Below are 19,604 nucleotides of genomic sequence, written 5' to 3'. Positions count from 1 at the left end.
CATATGATAATATCACGTTACATGCAATGCACCTAGCAACAATTAGCGGTTCTAAAATGACTTTGAGGGTCGTAAGGTCATATGGCTTCATCCCAATTTCCTGATTTCAATCCTTCCTTCTCTTTCTTTTCCAACACCTCTTATCACTTTTTTTTTTTGAACCAAAAATGATTTGATCGAACCCGATGTAGATTGCCTACGTATCATGTCCCTCATGAATCAGACCAGGCGTAGTTCTGGAAAAGTGATGGAAACTAAACTAAAAATAAAATCTTTTTGGGATTTTTCATTTAGAAACTATTTGATATTAAAATACAATGGGAAGTACGATAATGAAAGACCTGACAGACTCAACTACACTACGACAGACTTTGACACTACCTAACGGACTCGGTACTCCTAGACAAGACAAGAAAGTAAAAGACAACATAAGACAATCTCAAAACACCTAAATAGAATGACTCCTCAAGCTGCTCCTGAATGGGATGGTCCTGGGCTGTCCGTCATGCTCAAACTCTGTAACATGTCTCGTAAAGAAACACCGATGCTGGGAATAAAGGCCCTGGCGTGTGCCCCCGCATCTTGAAGGTCGACCCTAAACAAATACTGGCCATGCTGCTCCACATTTGCTGCCAATCCCGTTGACTGAGACTTTATCAACTCAAGCTTATCGCAAGGATCTTGGTCCGATGCCTCCTCAAAATCATCTGTCTCAACTACCGACCCCTATGTTGTGCTGGCAATGGGGTGCTGACCCCTGTTGGGACGGACTATAACCAAATTAGGTACTCTTGAGTACACTCAGGCCTGCCAACGTCCTCTACTAATGTATTTTTCTTCATCCTTTTTGCATTGTTCCAGTATTGCACGTACTTGATTTCATCAGTCGCCTTTTTGCTAAAATTCATGATGTGCCTTCGATGATTCAAAGTTGGAGGCTCCTCTTATCTTCTGCCCAACTATCGCATTACCCTAACGGGAGTGTACAGCCTGACACACTTGAGTCCTATCAACATCAGGAAAGGATGCATGAGGCATCCTACCAAGATATCATCTAAAGGTAGCCAAAGGTAAGCCCACAAAACATTACCATTTGTCCTCGAACCAAGGAACTCAATCCAAGCTGTGACGCCTATTGGGTATGTAAACTTAGGAGATTTCATCCTATGCTCAATGCATACCACCCGATACCTCAAGGCACGGTCGATGGGACAAAGTAAGGAAGCGGTGTGCAAATGCTCCATCATCCACAATTGGAGCAAAAGGTTACTTCCCTCAATATACCTGACACCTCCCCTAACCTCACTCAGGACTCGATATAACTCTGCTAAGATCATCGACACAACGGTAATGGTTTTGCGTTGCTTCTCATGAAATAGTGCCATTACCACTGATTGAAGACAAGTGCTAATGTGCCTCTCATCTAATGGAAAAACCAATAATCCCAACAAAGCAAGGCTGAAATCTTCGAGGCGACGCCTTTGCCACTTTGCCTTGGTTGTGCAGAACTCATCCCAAAAGACGTCAAAACTATCTTGTGGTCCAAATCTAGCAAAAAAATAATCCAAGGATATCCAGGACTGCTCGAGGCATTTTAAATGCTTGTTATCTTTCAGGCCCAGATCGCTGAGGAATCTTGTCCTAGAATGGTCTCGGGGAAGTATCATGTCCTTGCCTATATAGCTTAAATGAGTGAGACCAGACATTTCTGCCAAGGTAGGGGTCATTTCACACTCTCCAAATCTGAAAGCCAAATTTTACGGATCCCAATAAGTCAGCATCGCCTCCACTAAGTCTGGGCGAGGTGTAATATCAAGAAGGGAAGTGAGGGTGCCCAATTTCTGCATTAACTCATGCTGCTCTAGCAACGAAAACATTTTCTACCACTTGATCAACTTCCTAGGAATCTTTACTACCATCAGCACTTTGGATCGAATCAGTGGGTCCATACCTGAATGAAGAGAATATGGTTAGTGACTCGGGACACTACGTGACACCACAACATTTCCTAGTGGACTAATGCAAGACACGATTTGGCAATATTTTACAAAATGGCCTAAGTGGCTGGAAGTGGCTATTAGTGCAAACTTGACAAAGTGACCTCAAAGACATGGAAATACCTCACTAAAGCTTATATGGATTCAAACTCCCAATAATCATGGCCTAAAATGAATTTGTAGAAATGATCCATTTTGCAAAAACGACCGATATAGCTAGAAGTGGCTAAAGATGCAAACTCGAAAAGGACGGACCTTAAAGTAATATGACACCTAGTTGGGGACTCAAGATTCTAAGACATGGGTAATTGAACCACTTTTGCGAAAATGACCTCATTTCCGAGAATGGCCGATGTGGCCAAAAGTGGCTAAACATGCAAAATTTGGCTAAGACCCTGCAAAGCCAAGAACCTAAGACTTACTAGGAAGACCGGAGCCTATGTGGGTTGCCTACGTATCCCGCCCTGAAGGACGAGAATCAAGTATGCGTAGTTCGAGAGGATCGGTCATGGAAGAAAGCTTTAAAAATGAAATGCAACTAGTTTGGAAAAACTATTTTTGATCTTTTTGAAAAATGATGGAAAATGTAAAATCTTTTTGGAATTTCTTTTTCTTTTTTTTTTTGATTTTTTGGAAAATGGTGGGAAAGTGCAAAATCTTTTTGAATTTTTTCATTTTCATTTTTTTTGATTTTTTTGGCAAACTATGAAAGAAAAATACGAGTAGGCCCCACTTGCTTCATTTTACACTTTACCCTCAAATATTATTGGTCCGCCAAATGACCCCTTTATCCTCAAAGAATGCAACATGTAGTATATAGGATGATTGAATGTCATTTTGGGCCACGTGCCCATTTTGACATAATTTGGATAAGCCTCCTACGACGGGACACGGTGTCTGGGACCGAGCCCTGCTAGGTTTAAATGACATGATGCAAAATAAGAATAACCTAAAGGCTGACCTAAGTTTGGGGTTCACTAACAAGACAATTCGGGGGAGCGTATGGTCGATGGTGGCTGCTCAAGCTTTCCACCCACTCCATACGTCCGACGCTCCCCCTCCCTCCTAAAATAAGGGTGACTCAACGAAGAGTTCGTGTACGCAACGCGTACTCCGAGACTTGTTGCAGAAAGAATTGACCAGGTAATGCATATGATGACAGTTATAAAGCAGTAAACACAGAAAGTAAAAACTGTAAACACGTAAACAACTAGCAAATAATAACAAAATATAAAAACATAATAAAAATCAAGTAAAACTAATGAAAAAGCATAAAAGCCTCAACCAAATATTCTAAAATGCCAACAAGATCGTAGTATCAGCTTGAACCTGCAAGTCCCCAGCAGAGTCGCCAGAGATGTCACACCCCCTTTTTAAAACTAACCTCACTTAACCCTCTTAAATAAATAAAAAAGCTTTTGTAAAGCTCGAAAGGGTTTTTCAATTTTTGAAAAGTGACAAAATTGTATGTTCAAAAGGACTAACTCAGAGTTGCCACCTGACATTTGATTTCGGTGTGTCAGGTCACCGTTTTTTCTAAAAATAATAATTTTCCTTTCAAAACACTTTGAACTCTAAAACTAAGTCTACACCAGAGATTTGGGTAAGGGGGTTCATTTGACTCGGGGAGAAGGTGTTAGGCGCTTCCCAAGTCCCGTGAAGGTCACGGTTGCGTACTCGATCTAGTTGGCTTTCAGAACATTTAAATTGAAGTAAAACACACAGAAATAAAATAAACACACAAGAGGCTCGGGGTCTTTCCCACCTAATAAAGAAAAAAAATAAAAATAAAAATAAACTACTGCAAGCTCTACTTTTGGCCTCCAAATACAAGTATTACGGGGCAATTCCCGGAATAAAATATATACAAGTCCTTCGGGGCATTCCCCGGGTAAATTTAACTAAGGGAACAACCTCTCGCCTCATAATTAACAGAAGTCCTTAAGCTTGCCTACTCAAATGTGGTCGGCCTAAGCATGCTCCTAGCGATTAAAAGGTAGAAATGAAATTAAATAAAACTCATTTCATGCTCACTTTTCTTTTAACTTCTCATTTCATGCATTTGACCAAGCCCAATTCCTATGTAAGCAAAATAACACTAATGGGCCAAGTCTTTCAAACATATATCCTAAATCATTCAAACATATATTGTTCAGACAAAACATCCAGAACATGTAAGAAGAGGAAGTAAAGCGAATCCACAAAACAGTTAATTGAAGTATGATAAGAGCACATGTCCCTCTAACCAAAAACTTGCGGCGAGAAGAGCCCAAAATGAAATTCTAAGGCAACAGAAAGTTAACCAACTGAAACTAACCCCAAACTATTTCAATAAAGATGCTTCAAGAAAGGCTTAGAAGAGGAGTCACTTTTTACTACTGTACTCGACCATATCAACTTATCATATTAGATTGACTCCCTCGTGCATACTTCTAATTCCAAACTCATACTACTAGCACGGAAGAGCAAGACAAAGGTAGCGGATGCAAGGAAACATTAGTGCAAACGTCCATTAACGATGATAGAAATTAGACTGGAAGATACTACTAGAAACGAAAAGTGACCTAAGGCTTTCTCCTTATCTCCTTCTTTTAACAAATATCATCAATTAAAACTTTACTTGGTCAAAGCCAAAACATTGATCTAGAATTCCAGGAAAGTGACCGATCGAGGAGAAGAAAACTAAGAAGCATAAAAATATTAAGGGCACAACTAAAGGTTTATGTCTAAGGTATGATTGCATATGATTTTCCAAAAGTGAAACAAATCAATTCATTTGAATAATTTGGAGCGACCGGCATCCTCTATCAGAATAAAGAAAATGTTATAAAGTTAAAGTAATTAGAAATATGCTATTCTTTAGTTGCCTCCTTAGCATCTTATACTCTTTTCACGTTAATTAATAACAGAAAATGACTATTTTGTTTATGTTACTCAATCATAGCCATTGTTTTAGCATATGCAGGGGAAGTTGCATTCAAAGTGGACGTGGCTGACCAATTACCAATTGAAATCATCCAAACAGAGTAGCTGACGAGTTAAATCATGCAAGGGAACGAATTCAAATCTGCTACGACATAATCAAACCGACAAAAGAAGTTAAGTACTGCAGATTAACACACTCAATGACGAAGTATGCGTCGATTTCACATTCTTGTTGGAATAAAGACACACAACAGACAACAACATATATATAAGCAAGACGACACTACAAGAACTCATGAGCATTGAGTGATGTTAAAACACTAAAAAAATGCATGATTAGATCATGAAGATATCAACAATTTTCAGAACCAAAATCAATAGTGAGAACAAAGAATTCCGATGAAACAGCGAAGAACGAATTATATTCCTATTTCTATCAGCCAAACCAACTTACGCGCAATACAACGGAACACAGCAATCGACTAAACAGAGCAGAACAATATGAGTAGCATACGAGCAGTACGAGCAAAACAGAATCGCACGCTAAGAGAAATCATCCAGACTCGCCATCAATCGGAACACATCAATTTGTTTCTATTAACACTTGAACTTAACCAATTTTTAAGATTCAAACCAATTCTAATGGCTTATCCTAGGCCCCCGTCATGCTTAATTCATCACAAAAACAATAAGCAAACAGAATGTGGAAGGAAATGAACCTGAGAATGTAGCCTTTCGATTAAATTCGTTGACGAATATGACCACAAATAATTCAAATGCTCCAACGGAAAGCAACAAGGCAGAAAACCGATCAAGAAACACGAACGCGAACACCTCAATCGGACACGAGTCCACGCGACTCCAATCTTCGAACCAAAATTCAAGATTCAATCCAACTTCATTTACAGAAATGAACAATTGAAATCTAAAACTGAAGGAGACGAAGTATTTTTCTGAAATTTTAAAGACTAACTAATACAAATAAAAAATATTTTTTATCTGTTTTCTGGAATCAAAACGTAAGGAAAAAAATGACCACCAAAAGATGAAGAACAGAACTCTTTTGAAACCCTCACTTTTTTTCTCCCCTCCCCTTTCAATCTCTGTCCAGACCCAAATATATAGCCCTCTCTCGAAGCTTCTCTCCTTCCTTTGCAAGAAATCGCAAAAACCCTTCAAAAATCCGAAAATCCCACCAAAATTCCGAAAATATCCTTCGTTTTGGTAAAAATCTGGGCAAATAGAGGGGTATGATTAATTTTCAGTAATCATATTCTACCCTTCGTCCATCATCTACCGTTGAAAGAGATTCACGTGTGAGAGGGCAAAACAAAACGCGGATTCGAACCTAAATCGGTTATTTGTCAGGCCACGTGGAAGAAAGAGAAAAGGGAAAGGGGGACCATGAGGGGACCATGTGAGTTAACTCGCCGGGTTGGCGAGTGTTTTTCCGGCGAGTTTGGAGTGAGGGACGCGGCAGAGACGGAGATGGGGGTTGGGGTGCGGCTGTAGTTTGTATTTTCACTACTAGAATTCCGGAAAAAAGCCACCAAACTTTAGCGACCAAAGTTGGTATGTCAAGAAAAGCGACCAAAGTTGGTCGCTAAATTGGCGAAAATAATAAAATAATTATTTGATATACATTAGCGACCAAGGTTGGTCGCTACTTGGTCACTAATTTCGTCAAAATATTGACCGGACTGGTCAGACTTGCTTGGTCAAAGGTATATTGAGATTAGCGACCAACGTTGGTCGCTACAGGGGACCCACTTATAAAATTATAATAATTATAATATTATTTAAAAAAAATTATAAAATATAAATAAATATAATTTAAAATTAGCAACCAAAGTTGGTCACGACCCCAACCCCGGAAGCAGATAGCGACCAACTTTGGTCGCTAAAATGGGACCCAGTTATAAAATTTTAATAATTATATTTTTATTTAAAAAAATTATAAAATAAAAAAATATAATTCAAATTTAGCAACCAAAGTTGGTCGCTTACAAAAATAGAGACCAACTTTGGTCGCTAATCTGGGACCCAGTTCTAACGTTTAACAATTATATTATTATTTTAAATATTATATAAAATATAAATAAATCTGATTTAAATTTAGCGACCAAAATTTAAATTTATGTATATTTAGCGACCAAAGTTGGTCTCTTTTCAGGTCAACAATGGTCAAAATTAAAAATCACTTTTGTATTTACTATATAAATAATATAAATGTAACCCGTTAAAACTTTTATAATACAAAGGATGAATAGACTAAAATATACTCTAACATGCTATATATGTAGTTAAGCAGTACTACGAAGCGTGCGTGTGACTTATAACTTACTCATATGCATGTATATATATTAACCAAAATTAAAAATCACTTTTGTATTTACTATCTAAATAATATAAATGTAACACGTTAACACTTTTGTAATACAAAGGATGAATAGACTAAAATATACTCTAACATGCTATATATGCAGTTAAGCAGTACAACGAAGCGTGCGTGTGTGTCTATATATATATATATATATATAAGAACATGAAGCGCTCGGAACACAGGGACGGGTTCTTTTAGGTATTGATACACTTGTAAATTGATTCATCGACTTATAACCTACTCATATGCATGTATATATATTAACAATAAATTAAAACGTCTCGACTTATATCAATTAATATATATATATATATCAATTAATATATGTATATATATAAACTATATTCGATATAATATTAGCTAATGCACTAATACTTAGTGCATAGTATAGTATAGTATATATATACTAAGTGTATTATATATACTAAGTGTATAGTATAGTGTATTATATATCAAGGTATATTCGATATATATAGTATAATATAGTATATAGTATATAAAGCTATATATATATATATATATATATATATATATACACACTTTAACAGTCGTATATATATATATAAGAACATGAAGCGCTCGGAACACAGGGCCGAGTTTTTTTAGGTATTGATACACTTGTAAATTGATTCATCGACTTATAACCTACTCATATGCATGTATATATATTAACAATAAATTAAAACGTCTCGACTTATATCAATTAATATATGTATATATATAAACTATATTCGATATAATATTAGCTAATGCACTAATACTTAGTGCATAGTATAGTATAGTATATATATATTGGTTGGCCTTGTCTTCACGAGAGGCGCCATCACGACTGGAGCGGGGTTTGGGTCGTGAAAAATTTAATTTTTTTTAGAAAAAGCGACCAACTTTGGTCGCTATTTTGGTCAAACGGTCAAAAAATAGCGACCAACTTTGGTCGCTATTTTGGTCAAAAAGTCAAAACTTATTTAGCTACCAAAAAAGCGACCAAAGTTGGTCGCTATTTTTAATTCCAGTGTCAAAACCGGGTTTCCCCTCCCATTCTTTCAAAAAAATCCCCCAAAATCTCTCTTTTCTCTCTCACACTCAAACCCCCTCTGACTCCCAGCAGTAGCGGTGCCACCCACGCCACCGACGGCAGCAACTCCACCGCCGGCGACCTCCATTCCCAAGGTAGGATTCTCTCTCCTTTCTTTGTTTTTTTCGATATACACTGATTTTGTTTAATTTCTCCATGTTAGAGTTCAAAGTTATATATTATTTTTTCAACCATGTTAGGGTTTAATTTCTCCATGTTAGGGTTCAAAGTTAGCTCAACCATGTTAGGGATCAAAGTTATATATTATTTGCAATTTTTAGGGTTCTTATTAATACATTTATTCCAAAATATTTAGTTTTACCTACTAATTTGGGGAAGAAATTGTTTGAAGAGAAGAAACCCTAAGTGTTGCACATTTAGGATTATGTATTGGAATTTTAGTTTATAAATTAAAATTTTAGGATATGACTTGAATTTTTGTGGATATGAGTTGAACCTTTAGGATATGAATTGAAATTTTTGGTTTATATATTGGAATTTTAGTTTATAAATTGAAATTTTAGGATATGAATTGAACTTTTGTGGATATGAGTTGAACCTTTAGGATATGAATTGAACCTTTAGGATATGAGTTGGACTTTTAGTTTATATATTGGAATTTTAGTTTATAAATTGAAATTTTAGGATATGACTTGAACTTTTGTAGATATGAGTTGAACCTTTAGGATATGAATTGAACATTTAGGATATGAATTAAAAATTCTGATTTATGTATTGGAATTTTAGTTTATAAATTGAAATTTTAGGATATGAATTGAACTTTTGTGGATATGAGTTGAACCTTTAGGATATGAATTGAACCTTTAGGATATGAGTTGGACTTTTTTATGTATTGGAATTTTAGTTTATAAATTGAAATTTTAGGATATGACTTGAACTTTTGTGGATATGAGTTGAACCTTTAGGATATGAATTGAACCTTTAGGATATGAAATGGAATTTCTGGTTTATGTATTGGAATTTTAGTTTATAAATTAAAATTTTAGGATATGAACTGAACTTTTGTGGATATGAGTTGAACTTTTAGGATATGAATTGAACTTTTAGAATATGAGTTGGACTTTTAGTTTATGTATTGGAATTTTAGTTTATAAATTGAAATTTTAGGATATGACTTGAACTTTTGTGGATATGAGTTGAACCTTTAGGATATGAATTGAACCTTTAGGATATGAATTGGACTTTTAGTTTATGTATTGGAATTTTAGTTTATAAATTGAAATTTTAGGATATGACTTGGACTTTTGTGGATATGAGTTGAACCTTTAGGATATGAGTTGGACATTTAGTTTATGTATTGGAATTTTAGTTTATAACTTGAAATTTTAGGATATGACTTGAACTTTTGTGGATATGAGTTGAACCTTTAGGATATGAATTGAACCTTTTGGATATGAATTGGACTTTTAGTTTATGTATTAGAATTTTAGTTTATAAATTGAAATTTTAGGATAGGACTTGAACTTTTGTGGATATGAGTTGAACCTTTAGGATATGAATTGAACCTTTAGGATATGAATTGGACTTTTAGTTTATGTATTGGAATTTTAGTTTATAAATTAAAATTTTAGCATATGACTTGAACCTTTGTGGATATGGGTTGAACCTTTAGGATATGAATTGGACTTTTAGTTTATGTATTGGAACTTTAGTTTATAAATTGAAATTTTAGGATATGACTTGAACTTTTGTGGATATGAGTTGAACCTTTAGTATATGAATTGAACCTTTAGGATATTAGTTTATGTATTGGAATTTTAGTTTATAAATTGAAATTTTAGGATATGACTTGAACTTTTGTGGATATGAGTTGAACCTTTAGGATATGAATTGAACCTTTAGGATATGAATTAAAATTTTTGTGCATGAATTGAACTTTTAGGATATGAATTGAGCCTTTAGGATATGAATTGAAATTTTTGTGTATGAATTGAACTTTTAGGATATGAATTAAAATTTTTGTGTATGAATTGAACTTTTAGGATATGAATTGAGCCTTTAGGATATGAATTGAACTTTTGTAGATATGAATTGAAATTTAGGATTGCGGGAGGATTTTGTAGAAGGGGTTGATAACTTTATTAGACATGCAATGGAACTTCCACCAAGAATAACTTAGACACAGTACCTGGCAGAGTGTGCCTTTAATTGTTGTTCTCATTAGCGACAATGATGATGAGAAGGCAATGTCATGTGTTTCAAACAGTGATGGTGTAGGTAGGAATTTAACATTTCCTAAGTAGATAAAAATAGAGGTTATAGAGGAATTCTCTACTTCATTTTTCAAGAGGAAAAGAAGTTTAATTGAGAGTGACAAGGTTGATGGTAATGGAAAGAATTGGACTATGAATTGGACTTCTTTTCCTCTTGAAAAATGAAGTAGAGAATTCCTCTATAACCTCTTCTTTTATCTGCTTAGGAAATGTTAAATTTCTACCTACACCATCACTGTTTGAAATACATGCCAGAAATTCAATTCATAGTCCAATTCTTTCCATTACCATCAACCTTGTCGCTCTCAATTAAAATTCTTTTCCTCTTGAAAAATGAAGTAGAGAATTCCTCTATAACCTCTTCTTTTATCTGCTTAGGAAATGTTAAATTCCTACCTGCACCATCACTGTTTGAAAGACATGCCATTGCCTTCTCATCATCATTGTCGCTAATGAGAACAAAAATTGATCAAAGACACACCCTGTCAGGTACTGTATCCAAGTTACTCTCTGTATCTAAGTTCATCCCGAGTAATAGTACCACGAGGATAATCACCAAAGCCACCAGACAACTTTATGATGCCAATGAAGTAAGATGAGTTATTCAATGAGACTCGTATTGTAAAGAAGAAGAAAGAGACTGATCCAGAAAGGTGGGTCGAGGGTCGAGCCTCGACTATACATGTAAGTTTTTTACTTTTCATTAAGTATTTTGATTTACTTTTATATAAATTTTGAAATACTAATTCAATATAATTTTTCTTATAGGTTCGCTTCACAGCTGATGTGGGGGAATTCATACGCAGTCAGCCACCTAATGAGTCGGGCGAGGCAATCCAACTTTCGGATGAGGATGCTGAAAGAACACTCCTTGAGTACTTTATATACTTTGAACTAGATAATAGAACCAGTTTTCGAATGAGCTTGTAATAAGCGTTAACTTAGTTTTGTTAGCTTAATATGTTAGTTCTATTGAACTTTATACTTTGTTGCTTTTTATTGTTGTTGTTGTTGTTGTTTATTGTTGTTGTTATTGGCATAAAATGCATGTTTAGGATTTTTGGTAAGCTGACAAGTGGTGTAGCTGCCAAAACAGGCAATTTCTGCCAAAAAATATACTAAGAAAAGCGACCAACTTTGATTGCTAGTTGGTCGCTTTTCCCTTAAAAAAAATAATTTTCTGGGCAATAGCGACCAACCTTGGTCGCTATTTAACCCAAATTTCTCAAAAGCGACTAACTTTGGTCGCTATTCCATTTAAAAAAAAATAATTTCTGGAAATATAGTGACCAAAGTTGGTCGCTTATAATTAAAAAAAAATATTTCTTGAAGTTAGCGACCAACTATGGTCGCTTATTTTTTAAAAAAAATTAAAAAAATTAATAAAAAAGCGACCAATCTTGGTCTCTATTTTCCAGATTTTAAAATATAATATTTGGATTAGAGACCAAAGTTGGTCGCTTTTTTATGATTAATAATAAATAAATAAATAACGTATTTTACATTTAGAGACCAACTTTGGTCGCCAAAATTATATTATTAAAATAATAAAGCGACCAAAGTTGGTTGCTATAGTCTTTTGCCGGAATATTTGGTTCTTTTACCTTAGAGACCAAAGTTGGTCGCTAATTAGCGACCAACTTTGGTCCCTAAAATAAAGGGACCAACAATATTGCGACCAGGCATGTTTGGTCGCTTTTTGGTCTCTTTTAGGCCTATAAGCGACCAACTTTGGTCGCTTTTTGTGGTCGCTTTTTATCGGATTTCTAGTAGTGTTTTAGGTTTAGGGTTAGATGTTATAAGATGGTTTATATTTGGTTAGGGAAAGAGGTATAGGCCATTAGATACAAGTGGATGGATGGTTGGGCTGATGGGTTATGGGTTGGAGGGTTATTTGGGACAGGTTTAGTGGGGGATGTGGGCTGGGCAGATTTTGGGTCATGTCTTGGCCAAATTTGGGCCTACAATTTTGGACTTTAATCTTTTAAATCCATCCATTAAGAAAGACTTAAACCTTTTCTTCTTAAAATATAATTCAATTCTAATTAACTAGGGTAAATTATATCACAATATGAAACAATATATATTTTATATATTTTTTTTTATATAAATTAATACATTAAAAATAAAAGTAGAGAAAAATACGTAAAAATCGTAGTAAAAATAAAAATAAAAATAAAAATATATTGCTATAAAATACTAATGGCCTTAAGTTAAAAATAAGAAAATATATAATGAAACTATTTTTTTGTATTTTTTCAATTTTTGTGCCTTTAAAAATAGAATTAAAATTAATAAAAGAAATGAAATCCTATAGAAATAAACCCAAATAGATATCCTAAAAATACTAGGACTATTAAAAGTAATTCTAATGCGCGGGTCAAAAATTACATGTCCACAGCTACCCCACTTTGACGGGAAACACGAAGTGTTTTTAAACAAAGAACAACAAGATATGTTTTTTGACCCGACCCTTATTTAGAGAAACCAAAAACTACAGAAAAAAGAATGTGACCGAGCCCTGGTATCTGAGCTGCCTACATATCCTTGGCTATAAAGGAATCAGGCCACGTGTAGTTCGGAGTGAGAAGGATGATGGAGTATACCGAGGTAGAGAGTCGAGTGAAGTGCCGTCGAGGTTCCGGTCCGCGGTTCCTGCCATTACATCAACAATAAAAGAAAAAATTACAGCAAAAGTAAAAGAAAATACAAGATCCTATCTACTTCTTGTCTTGAATCTTCCTTGAATCTCTACTTGACCTTCAATATGAAACTGAAAAAATGGACCCTGTTCTTCAGGCGGGCTCCTGATGCTTCTTAAATTTGCGAATTGAAGTAACTCTGAAATGAATTCCCTCGTTCTCCAGGTGGGCACCTACCAATAGCTTGAATTTGGTATAAAATGAGTTCCCTCATTCTCCAGGTGGGTGCCTAACTTCCAAAACTTGAAATGTATTCCCTCGTTATCCAGGTGGGCGCCTGATTGCCAAAACTTGAACTGCATTCCCTCGTTATCCTGGTGGGTGCCTGATTGCTAAAACTTGAACTGTATTCCTTCGTTATCCAGGTGGGCGCCGGATTGGCTAAACTTGAATTGTATTCCCTCGTTATCCAGGTGGGCGCCTGATTGCTAAAACTTGAACTGTATTCCCTTATTATCCAGGTGGGTGCCTGATTGCTAAAAAAACTTGAATTGTATTCCCTCGTTATCCAGGCGGGCGCCTGATTGCTAAAACTTGAACTGTATTCCCTCTTTATCCAGGTTGGCGCCTGATTGCTAAAACTTGAATTGTATTCCCTCGTTATCCAGGTGGGTGCCTGATCTACAAAACTTGAAATGTATTCCCTTGTTATCCAGGTGGGCGCCTGACATTTCAACAAAACAGACAAAACAAAAGAAAGTTTTCTGCCCCAGTTTGGGATCCGGGCATATTTGTGAGTGTTAATCGGATCATGTTACCTATAGAGCTCTTAAGAATTTAAAAGCTAAATCCCATTATCCAGGAGTGAAAACTTCAAATTAAATCTCATCTTATGAGTGATAACTTTAAAGCTAAATTATATTTTCTAAAGGGAGAACTTACGCTAAAACTTAAAACTAAATCCCATTATCCAGGAGGGTCCTGAAAACTTAAAACTAAATCTCATTATCCAGGAGGAACCTGAAAATTTTAAATTAAATCTCATTATCCAGGAGGGTCCTGAGAACTTTTAAAATTATATTCCATTATCCAGGAGGGTCCTGAAAATTTAAAATTAAATCCCATTATCCAGGAGGATCCTGAAAATTTTAAATTAAATCCATTATCCAGGAGGGTCCTGAGAACTTTTAAATTAAATCCCATTATCCAATAGGGTCCCGGAAACTTTTAAAATTAAATCTCATTATCCAGAAGGGTCCTGAGAAGTTTTTTAAAATTAAATCCTAATATCTAGAAGGGTCCTGAGAACTTTTTAAAATTAAATCCCATTATTCAGGAGGGTCCTGAAAATATTTAAAACTAAATCCCATTATCAAGGAGGGTCCTAAAAAATTAAAATTAAATCCCATTATCTAGGAGGGTCCTGAAAATTAAAAACTAAATCCCATTATCCAGGAGGGTCCTGGAAACTTTTAAATTAAATCCCATTATCTAGGAGGGTCCTGAAAACTTTTAAAATTAAATCCCATTATCCAGGAGGGTCCTGAGAACTTGATAATGAACTTACCTGAGCCATGATCTCTTCTTGGAGGATTTTGAACAGAATTTCTTGCCCTTAAACCATGCATTCTTTGTGGGAGGGTCCCTGTGGATTAACAAATTTTCTTGCCCTTGTTTCAGACAATTAAAATTTGTTAGTTTGAAAATGTGGTGGTTAGCTTGTGGCATCATTGCTGAGTGTCTGCTTCCGCCACTGCCATGCTTCATTCTGATTAGCTGCTTCGGGCTAGCAAGGAGTTGTTTGACCTTTTGATTGGAACTGGACCACAAAACCTATGCATGACCTGAATCTCTCACACTCACTTGTTGCATTGTGTTTTCATTTTGAAAGTTGCTGAATCCTTGTATTTTCTCAAAATTCAAGATTCACTTGATTGCCTGGACCTCAGTTATCACCATACTGCTTATTCTAAATCAAGTCAATTGTGATGTGCCTGGCCAAACTCCGCTTTGTGCAATTTAGAAGCTGGTAGTAGGCTTTGAAATCCTTTCCTGCTTGTTCGACAAGGGCTAATTCGAAAGAGACTCATAAAGATAGACTCAAGGAGCAAAGTGAAATGATTTTTGACAAAATGAACAAATGAAAATTTTGAACACAGATGACTATGTGAAGAAGAATGAGAAAAAGAAGACTTATCTGAGGGCAGCAGCCAACTCCAATGATCATGACATGCATTTCGGACTGATCAGCCTAATCCGCCCAACCAATCATATTTTCAGTTTATGTCATGTCTTCATACTTCAAAAAAATCAGGCTTTCACTGATCCAATTCCCCTGTAAAGTCACGAGCCTCATTCGACTTGCAGTGCCCCGAAGGTTTTTCACCGACAAGCCTCTCTCATTTGTTCATCTCTCAACTCACCATCGCCTTACGGTGCCCGTGAGGGTTTTCACCAATAAAACTCTCTCATTTTAAATTTTCTCTCAGCTCACCATTGCCTTACGGTGCCCATGAAGGTTTTCACCGGGTAAGACTCTCTCATTTTATTCATTTTTTCTTTGTGCCCATAAACAAAGTGTTACCCATGATGTAAATCATACCTCTATCTCGCTTGACCTGACATCCTCAAAGATTGATCGGAAGGTCTTTATTTGGACCGTAATGTAGGCTTTTGGACAGGGTTAGAAAGAAAGGGTGGCATGAAGGCTCAAACTAATTTAAAATGAAAAAGGGGTCAAAATTACAACTTTTGGAATCAGATCTTTTCAAAACAAAAACTTCTGCCCCAGTTTCTTTGGGTCTGGGGAATTTTAATTTTTATTTTAATGGGACCGAACCGTAAGACTGCCTACGTATCCTTAAAAGGAATCAGGTCGAACATATTTCAAAAGAAGGTTGTTTGTGTTTGTTGCTTTTTTTTTCTTCTTCTTCTTCTCTTTTTTTTTCTTTCTTTTTTTTTCTTTTCTTCTTCTTCTTCTTCTTCTTCTTCTTCTTCTTCTTCTTCTTTTCTTCTCCTTCTCTTTTTTTTTATCATTCATTTTTCGTTCTATAATTCTACTCCTGATTACAAAAGAGGGGTATGAAAGAAAATAAATAAGGCTCGAAAGGGGTAGCAAAGGATGAAAGTGTTTGGGTAACAGAACAAAATGCCTTCGTCATTTCAATTTTGAACTTGCCAAGTACAAAATACAATTGAAGGTAAGCAAAGAAATCATACATAGTACCTCTTAACTGCATCAGAATTGATAGCCATATCTACACATTTGCCTTCTATGTCTGTTAAATACAAAGCACTGTTGGGCAACACTCTTGTCACAACGAATAGTCCCTGCCAGTTTGGGACGAACTTGCCTTTAGCTTCAGCCTGATGAGGAAGGATGTGTTTCAATACCAGCTGGCCCACTTCAAGTTTTCGAGGACGCATCTTCTTATTGTATGCTCTTGCCATTCTCTTCTGATACAATTGACCATGACATACTGCAGCCAATCTTTTCTCATCAATCAAACTCAACTGGTCGAGCCGGGTTTTGACCCACTCATCATCATTATCAATTTCAGCTTCTGCAATGATCTAAAGGGATGGAATCTCAACCTCCGCAGATATAACCGCGTCAATTCCATATACCAGCAAATAAGGAGTTGCACCTACTGAAGTGCGAGCAGTAGTGCGATAACCTAGTAAGGCAAAAGGCAGATTTTCATGCCACTGCCTAGAACCTTGAACCATCTTATGAAGTATCTTCTTTATGTTCTTGTTAGCAGCCTCAACAGCTCCATTTGCCTTGGTGTCACACCTCCTTTTTACTACATCCCGTGAAGAGCATAAATATAGGGGAGTTTTTCCAATTAAAGGACAATCGAAACAGGATTTGTTTGTTTAAAAATTCAGAGTCGCCACTTGGGATAATTTATGGTGTCCCAAGTCACCGGTTCGAATCCCGAATCGAGAAAAAGCTTGACTCTGTTTAACAGTCTGCGAACCAGAAATCCGGGTAAAGAATTCTGTTAACCCGGGAGAAGGTGTTAGGCATTCCAGAGTCCCGTGATTCTAGCACGGTCGCTTAGCAATTTATACTTGGCTTAAATTATTTAAATACTCATTTTTAGGACCTATGTGCATTTATCTATTAATCGCTTTAAATCACTTGATTATTCGTAGTTAAAGAATTGAGTTACGCGTAAGTATACTCTTTTCCTTTGGCGCGTCAAAAATCATGTCACGCGAACGTGTCCATAATTAATAACGCTTTGTTTATTTATTTCAGAAAATTTGGTTGAAGTTGCGCAAATGTATCCCTCGAGTTACTTTTAGAATTTGCAATCATGTCACGCGGACGTGTCCACAATTGCAATGGTATATTAAACATGCCTAAAGCAAACTACGAATGTACAATTATTTTCCTAAAGCCAACGTGAGATTGTTGTGAGGCCAAAAGGACTCTTAGGAGCATACAACATATGGGTGTTACAATTACAATTTCAACATATGGATGGTAAGCAACCCCCACTTCCAACCGAGAGTTTGTGAGTTCGAGTCTCCCCAAGAGCAAGGTGGGAAGTTCTTGGAGGGAAGGATGCCGGGGGTCTATTTGGAAATAGCCTCTCTACCCTAGGGTAGGGGTAATGTCTGCGTACACACTACCCTCCCCAGACCCCACTAAGTGGGATTATACTGGGTTGTTGTTGTTGTTGTTGTTGTTGTCTACTTCATTTTGTTTTAGCCTTCATTTAGGTTACATGTTATACACATTTAGGCTACATGCTATACACGTCAGAATGGAACACACGACTAAATCTAAACTAATAATGGAATGTGCACTGACCAAAAGTGAGACAAACGAAGCCTCCCCTTTTTAAAGAAAAAGATCAAAAATAAATATATATAAAAAATAGTAAAGAAAACTAGTAAGCAATTTTGATTCGAATAAAATAAGATATGTAATCCAAAAAACTATCTACTCTGTTATTTTTATAAAAATGAGTCCATGATAATTAAATACCAACAGAAACTTCATACTTCATTCTTGGAAGCTTGGATGCACAACAAAATTACTCAATATTACTACTAAGCTAGTAAAACATGGAAGGGTCTTATGAGAAATTTGGCCATGATATTCCAAATAGAGTAGAACAAGAAAACTTCCTTAAGCCACGAAAATAAAGTAGACAACTGATTTCCTCTTTAAACCCATGTACCCTCAGATTTAAAATTGAACAAAATTCATATCCTCAATCCATGAAACTTAAGATTTTGCAATAAGTTTTAATAGCTCTTTCATGTTTCAGTCATATATAAAAAAACAGATTAAAGTAAGAAAGAGAGATAGAATAGACCTGAGAGTTTAGCTTTCGATTAATAGGGTTTTGGCAATTACAACAAGTGAAACGAGCCAAATGAATAGATCCACAACAGAAGATTTCAGCTGAAATTTCCAAGCAACGACTGCTAACCTCGCCGAAACTCGACCGGACCTCGAAACCAGCATTACCTCGACGTACGACCGGAACACTTGAGTTTACAGCGTCGTCGAGTTTCAGCGGCTCGAACTTGATGGAAAAAATGGACAGCGATAACCATAGACAGGAACCAACATACAACAACTTCCACACGACTCGAACTCACAAACGACTCCAAACTTCAGCTGCCTTACGCTCGTTCCCTCACTACGTTCATGTGCGTGACTGTGTGTGTGCGAAGGTGAAGCTCGCCGGATATGGCGTTGCTGGAAGAAGGTACGGCGGGTCAAGGTCGACGAGATGGGTGATGGGGAGCTGGTTGTTGGGTCGTTTCGCTAGGGTGGGCTCGTTGGAAGCTGCTGGTATGAGGTCGCTTGGTTCTACTTGTCGCGTTTGGAACTCGTTATTCCGACGAGCTGGTGGAGCTCGTTTTTCCTGGCGAGTTTCAGGCCATGGCCACTGGTTTACCAGACTCCGACAGAGGTGGGGCTATGTCATTTGGACTGAACAACGTCGGCAGCGTGGTTGAGGAAGGGAGGTGGTCGTTGGTGCATGTGTGCATTTTCACTGGTTGTTTCCGGCGAGGGGGTGTTTGTTGGTTTTGATGTTAAAGAAAAGGCAGTTGGGAGAGGGGTGTTTGAAGATGACGACGCGAGGGGTGGGGGGGGTCGTTCTCTGGTGTCGAGTTCTAAAGAAGACGATGCGCAGCTTCAGCGTATTTTTGCTTTCAGCCCTTTTTCGTTCTTCTTTTTCCTTTTTCCTTTTTCTTCTTTTTATATTGTAGGTTTTTTGGTAGGGTTTTTAGGTTAAGGGGTATGGGCCTAGGAATTATGGGCTTGACAACTGTGAGCTAGGTCCAAAATTAAGCCTAAAAATGGGTTGCTCGAGC

The 19,604-nt window shown here is 36.5% G+C and overlaps 1 long non-coding RNA gene across 1 annotated transcript; it reads right to left on the bottom strand.

Moving 5' to 3' along the window:
- Positions 1 to 262: 262 nt before the first annotated feature.
- Positions 263 to 6,019, bottom strand: LOC107799190 (uncharacterized). The gene is made up of 2 exons (XR_012695512.1): positions 5,642 to 6,019; positions 263 to 1,951 (listed from the first exon to the last, which is right to left on the bottom strand). It is a non-coding gene; the product is annotated as an uncharacterized LOC107799190 (long non-coding RNA).
- Between the last annotated feature and the right edge of the window lie 13,585 nt (positions 6,020 to 19,604).

This window comes from Nicotiana tabacum, chromosome 10 (genome assembly GCF_000715075.1).
Source record: "Nicotiana tabacum cultivar K326 chromosome 10, ASM71507v2, whole genome shotgun sequence".
NCBI lineage: Eukaryota > Viridiplantae > Streptophyta > Magnoliopsida > Solanales > Solanaceae > Nicotiana > Nicotiana tabacum.
The sequence above is the reverse complement of the archived record's forward strand: the minus strand, read 5'-3'. Positions and strand labels throughout refer to the sequence as shown.